At 41.2% G+C, this 6570-nt stretch overlaps 1 long non-coding RNA gene across 1 annotated transcript; it reads right to left on the bottom strand.

Annotated features, from left to right (window-relative positions):
- Positions 1-3850: 3850 nt before the first annotated feature.
- LOC139073558 (uncharacterized) lies at positions 3851-5114 on the bottom strand. The gene is made up of 2 exons (XR_011522441.1): positions 4849-5114; positions 3851-4192 (listed from the first exon to the last, which is right to left on the bottom strand). It is a non-coding gene; the product is annotated as an uncharacterized lncRNA (long non-coding RNA).
- Between the last annotated feature and the right edge of the window lie 1456 nt (positions 5115-6570).

Raw genomic sequence — 6570 nt, 5'->3', positions numbered from 1 at the left:
ATGGGGTTGGCAACCTTATAAATGTGCATGTGCCTTTCACCACCTCTGGCCTCTATAATTGGAAGGCACATTCTCAGGGTCTGTGTGCAGACTCTGGGGAGTTCCTTAACTTGATAAGTGGTGTTTTTTCCACTCACAGCCCCACTTGTGCTTATATACAGAATCTCCTGTCAACCTCCTGTCCAGGGAATAAAATTTAGCAGTTTTAGCTGAAGTCCAGAAGAAGGCAGATAAACAGCATACCATTTAGCCCAACCACCAGATTTGGTGACTGGCTGAAAAGGCAGTACCCTCCAGAGATCTGGGCTGAGATCCAAAGAGAACAAGGGAAAAGGCAGCCTTAGAACACTATAGAAACATGCACTTGAAAGGGATGCAGGCAGCAGGAAAACTTCCTGGTAATTAGAATAGATTAAGGGAAATTCAATAAAGACCAGATGAGAATCTGTCAGCATTTATACAAACTGAGGAAATTCCTTCTAAAATACATCCCCTGGAAACCTGATGGTGAAGGCAGCCAAATAATGTTAGGAATCTGTTTCATATCTCCGAGTACCCCTGATATCTGGAGGAAACTCCAAAAATTGGCTATTGGTCCTGAGACCAAAGCTTCTAGGTGGTGGAGATGGCCTCTAAGGTTTTTCAACAACCGAGATGTGGCAGTAGAAGAAAAGAAGATGAGAAAGCAAGCAACATTGTTAGCAGTAGCACTACAATCTATCCCAGGTAACCTTGGCAGAAGGAAAAGAGCACCACGGGTGAGTGCCTCCAGTTCCCAATATTGGACCAAAAAGGTACGTGTAAAACTCAGGCCTCATCAATTTGCTTTCTGTATGAAGGAAGAACACTGGAGAAGGGAATGCCCATGCCATCCCCAGAGAGGGAAGGGGCCAGACAAGCCCATTTCTTTCCTACTACCCCTGACCAGAGGGGAAGATAGACGGGTTCAAGGGGTTCCCCATCTGGCTTTGAAAACTCCAAGGAGCCCTGGGTTACTTTAGATATTGCTGGAGAAGAAATTGAGTTCTTGCTCAATGCAGAAGCCATATACTCTGTTTTGACTAGTAAAAAGATCACTCTATCCAAAAGGGAGTGTGATATCAAAGGGGTATCAGGAAAAGGAGAAAACAAGAATTTCCTAAAGCCCCTGACCTGTGAAATAGGTTCCAAGTTTTGTGTTTTTTGTATTGGTGAAGAATATTTGCCCTGAGTTAACATGTGTGCCAATTTTCCTCTGTTTTGCATGTGGGTGACTGCCACAGCATGGCTGACCAGTAGTGTAGGTCCATGCCTGGGATTGAAACCCTTGAACATTGGCCACCAATTGGAGCATGCGGAACTTAACCACTAGGACATGGGGCCAGCCCCCCAAAGTTTTAAAACACTCCTTTTTGTACACTCCAGATTGTCCAATTCCTTTGTTACAGAGAGATTTGTTGGCAAAGTTAGGGGCTACCATAAGTCTTCAGTAGGATAAAATACAAGTTTAGGTTGCTCAGAACTGAGGAGCAGAATTTGTGGCTGAGCCAACCAAATGGTCTGAGGTCATTCCAGAAAGTGTTTTAAATCAAGTTGACCCCACCACTTTGGCATAAGGATTGGTGAGAGGGCTGTTAATGCCCAGCTTGTTAAGATAAACTTGAAGCAGAGTGACCATTGGCCTCAGGTAAAACAAGACCCTCTAAACCTGAGGCTTTAGCTGGGGTCCTGCCTCTACTGAACAGGCTCTTGAGGCAAGCATTAATAAAGCTTTGCAGATCTCCCTGCAGCACTCCCGTCCTACCTGTGATGAAACCAGGGACAGGAGAATACCACTTTGTACAAGACCTCAGAGCTGTAAATGATGCTGTGAGGGACATTCACCTCATGGTCCCAAACCCTTACCCGCTCATAGAAAAGATGCCTGGAGATAGTAAATACTACACTGTTCTGCACCTAAAAGATGCTTTCTTCTGCATCCCTTTGGAATCTGAGTCTCAGTAATTATTCACTTTTCAATGAGAGGACCCTGAGACTCATCCAAAGCAGTAATATTGCTGGACTGTGTTGCACAAGGATTTAAAAATTCCCCAAACATTTTTGGAGAAATCTTGAATTGAGACTTTAGAGGTCTGAAATTAAACTGTGTAACGTTACTGCAATATGTGTGTGGATGACATCCTTATTGCAAGCCCTATAAAAGAGGACTATCACAGGAACACAGTTATGATTCTAAATTACTTAGCTGAAAGGGGTTATAAAATCTCTGGAGAAAAGACACAAGTATCCAAGAAAATTGTTAAAAATTTGGAGTTCGTAATTTCACAAGGCCGCCACCGCCTTCCTCCAAACAGGAAATTAGATAGTCACCATTTGGTCCCTCCAATTACCAGAAAACAATTACAAGGGTTCTTGGGAATGGCAGGAACTCCTATATGACAAGCTACAGGGGCAAGAAACTGATCCCTACAAATGCCACAAATAATGTGAACAGGACTTCAGAATGCTAAAAGAACTCCTGATGAGAGCTCCTGCTTTGGGTTTATCTTAACCCAACCTTTTGACCTCTATGTACATGAAATAGAAGGAATAGCCCAAGTTGTATTAACTTAAATTCTTTGGCCTCTTAAGAGAGTGGTGGCATATTTTTCAAAACAATTGGATATCATGTCTTGAGGCTCCAACCTTGCCTTGAGCCATGGTAGCAACCTGTCTGATAATTAAGAAGCAGAAAAAACTCACTATGGGACAGCCCCTAACCATGTGAACCCCACATCAGGGTTCAAGTGTTTTGGAAACAAAAGGACACGACCAATAGGTGAATAGCAGAATGTTGCAGTAGCAAGCAACACTGCTGGATTCTCGGCTACTCTTAAAAGCTTGCCAGGTCCTTAATCCAGCCAACTTCCTTCCTGTCTCACAGGATCCTCTGGCACGTGACTGTTCTGAGCTAGTAGATCAGGTATATTCAAGAAGGAAAGACCTCCAAAGTGACCCTTGCAGGATGCAGTGTAAGTGGGGTTTGTAGATGGAAGCAGTTCTGTTGTTAATGGTCAGCGCAGAGCATGTTATGCTGTGGTCTCCGTCCATGCCACCACAGATGCAAAGCTGCTCTCCCCAGGAGCATCAGCACAAAAGGCAGAACTTAGTTTCCCTGAAAAGAGCATTAGAATTAGGAAAAAGAATAATTTTGACTATCAATACTGTTTCTAAATATGCCTTCTCTGTTATTCATGCTCACAGGGCCATTTCTAAAGAAAGGGGTCTTTTGTCAGCCAATAAAATATTTGCCGTTCCTTTGCCTTACTTACCAGTTATGAGTTTTTTTCTCTCTTCATTCTCTGTTTCCTCCCTCTGTCTATAACCAAGCATCAGAAACAGAAAAAAAGGAGCTGAATATGCTTGTGATTGTTCGTATGGTGGGAATGTAGCTGCTGATAGCTCCTGAATCTGATTCTGATGCAAGACATTACCACTGCAGGTCAGTCTTTTTGCCTCTTTCTAGAAGTTATCCCATTTGTCTTATGCCATCATGAGACAAGATGCCATTGCCATCTTGGCATGTTGCTATCTCATGGGATAATGACCTATTGAACCTCTGGTCCTTCTCTCTGACCTATCAGCTCTGCCTTTCCATTGCAGCTGCTTATAACATAAAGACCAACTGACTCTAACCACCCCATGGTGGCCCTTAAAACTAATGTGTGTCACCTTCTACACCTACACGCACTAGACCACAGGCACTGTGAACATGGTGTGCCTTTGTCACAAACCTTCTGTTAATTTATCTCACCCTATGACTCTATCTCCCTGACTTCCTCCATCTGCACACATCTTCATTAGGTAATTTAGTGACTAAATAACTGTACACTGAAAGGAATTATCTCATTTATACTGCATCCATAATAATGATTCATATAAAATTGTGGCAACAATATGGACATATTATCAAATTTTAGGATTTTTCATCATGCTCTTGGCATCATATTCTTCCGTTTGCTTGTACTTCCTGAAGAATCTGTCTTAGGAAATCTGTCTCAATTCATTTCCCTCCTCACAAGTAAAATCATGGTACGTCTCAGTGCCTGAAGACTAGGGAAGCACTTGATTGTAGGTGAAGACTCAGAGAAGAACATCCAGTGAGACGTACTTGCTGCCAGTTCCGCATGTGTCAGACCTCAGTATTTCTTGCTACCTCTGTGTGAGTCCCCGTCTGTCTCGAGAAATCAAAAAAAAAGAAAGAGCCCTTACCAAGAACTGCAATAGTGTCTTTGGAGATGTTAACCGCAAACTTTCAATTACTTATCAGTAATTAACAATTGGGAGAAAAGTTTTTCACAAATAATCTCTGTTCCCGAAGACTATGCAGCTACAGGTGAAATGGCAATTGCAGTTTTGAGGGGAGGGGGCGTCACAGAATCACAATCCCATATCCAACTGCTGTGGCTGCCTGCCTCCCTCTCATACAACCCTGCCCTGACCATCACACTGAGTGCATCATTCTGGCAGTTAGATGGAGTCAGATGTGTATTTTCTCTTTCAGTCTGGGAGACAAGGTCTGCAAGCCAGGAGGGGTATCTGAGTCTGGGTAAGTAAGTGATGATATTGGAAAAAGAGATTCTTCTCTACCAATTTGAAATACAGCGACAAAGTATGAATAATCATAAATAAAATATATACATCAATATTATTTGCAGAAAATGATACCTAGTCATGCAGAATAGCATAGTGTTAAGTGCACTGCGTTTTTACCAAATGATCTAGGTGAAATCCACACTTTGCCCATAAAACAAGTTTGAATTTAGACAAATCATTACACTCTCCCTGAATAAATGCTCCTTATTTTTGGAATGAAAATAATACTCCTACCTGTCTCATGAAGTTTGACAAATCCAGGATTTACTATATGTATGGCCTTTATATCAATGATTTATATTTTGTGAAAGCTCTTCTAAGGTGATACATTCACATCTTGGAAACATGTAAGTAGAAGAGAAACAGGAGAATTATTTCTAAGTGGGAATTAACGTGAGTGGAGGATACTGGATTTCAGTTGACTTGATACGTGTAACTCTGCCTCATGGTCCCATGCAGAAATCTCTGGCTCAAAAGAAGAATGTCATCACAGGGATTGGACAGAATGGTCTTTGGGGATTTGGTGATAGGAATGATCTTTTTATTACACACAATGGATGGAATTCTGGGGAATTTCTGGCTTCTTTATCATTATCTCTTCCTTTATTACACAGGATGCAGGTTGAGGTCCACGGATTTGATTCTGAAGCACCTGACTGTAGCTAACTCCTTAGTCCTTCTCTCTAGTGGAGTCCCCAGGCAATGGTAGCTTTGGGGTTACAAGATTTCCTCGGTGATATTGAATGTAACCGATTTTCTATGTTCATAGAGTGAGCAGGGACCTGTCCTTTGTCACCAGCTGCCTCTTGGATGTCTTCCAGGTGATCACAATTAGGCCAGGAACTCCAGGTGGTCAAAGCTTAAAGTGAAAGCTCACAAGTACCTGGGAATCTGAAAACTCTTCTGCTGGATCCTGAACATGATGCTAAATATTACAGTTCCTGTGTAAGTGACTGGAACATGGAGCAACAAAAATATCACAAAAAACACAATTACAGCTACTGTTATACTGCACATTATGAGAACATCACAGACTCACTCTATGTAGCATGCATATTGTTCTGTAATGGTTTCTGTTTGGTGCTCATGACCTGGTCCAACGGTTCCATGGTTTTCATCCTGCAGAAGCGTAAATATTGAGTCTAATATATACACATAATGACTCCCTCTCCTCTATTTTTAGCTATTTTTGGCTGTTTCAAATAATCACAGTTTGTGGCTGCTGAACCTCTCTACATTAATTGCTGCCTGTTCTCCAGGTATAAGCCCTTACATTCTTGTGAGTCATGACTCCAGAGAATCCAGGCTCTTTTTTGCCTGAACAAAGAATATAAAAATTCCCTAAATTTAAATTTAAAGCATAAGTACAGAAGTGATATATATAAGCACAGTATTTTGTTGCTCCTCACAGTGTAAACACATCTCTGAGACAGTTATTCTACAAGAGAGTGGTAAACAAGACAGACTGAGCTCTACTGCAAAATAAACAATAAATTAAATGCCATTATAAATGAAATATTATGTAATTATCCTATTAATACTTATAGAATAGGAATTTAATAACATTTGTAATGAAGGAGTTCAGAGTCTATATAAACTAAAGCAGTGAATCCTGAAACATGTACATATTATGAATCAGTGAGCACATAACTTTCAGCCTGATATGATGAATTTTACCAGACATTAACTACTCAGGGGATTGTAGGAAAAGTTCCATAAACCTGGAGCACCATTTGAGGTGGTCGTTCAAAATACTGAAGACAAAAGCTTCCACAAAATAATGTGTAGGCTGGAGTTAAGCTGAAGAGAACATTCATTTTCAGAGTAGAGGCATCAAAGAGCATGTGTGGTTTTTTAAGCTGTATCTTTAGAGTGACATTGCTCATTTGAAATCACATGTTTTGACAGGAGATTTTCAAAACATTTTCAGGTAGAAAGGGCCAGATTGATTTGGTG

This window comes from Equus przewalskii, chromosome 9, assembly GCF_037783145.1.
Source record: "Equus przewalskii isolate Varuska chromosome 9, EquPr2, whole genome shotgun sequence".
In the NCBI taxonomy this organism is placed as follows: Eukaryota; Metazoa; Chordata; class Mammalia; order Perissodactyla; family Equidae; genus Equus; species Equus przewalskii.
The sequence above is the reverse complement of the archived record's forward strand: the minus strand, read 5'-3'. Positions and strand labels throughout refer to the sequence as shown.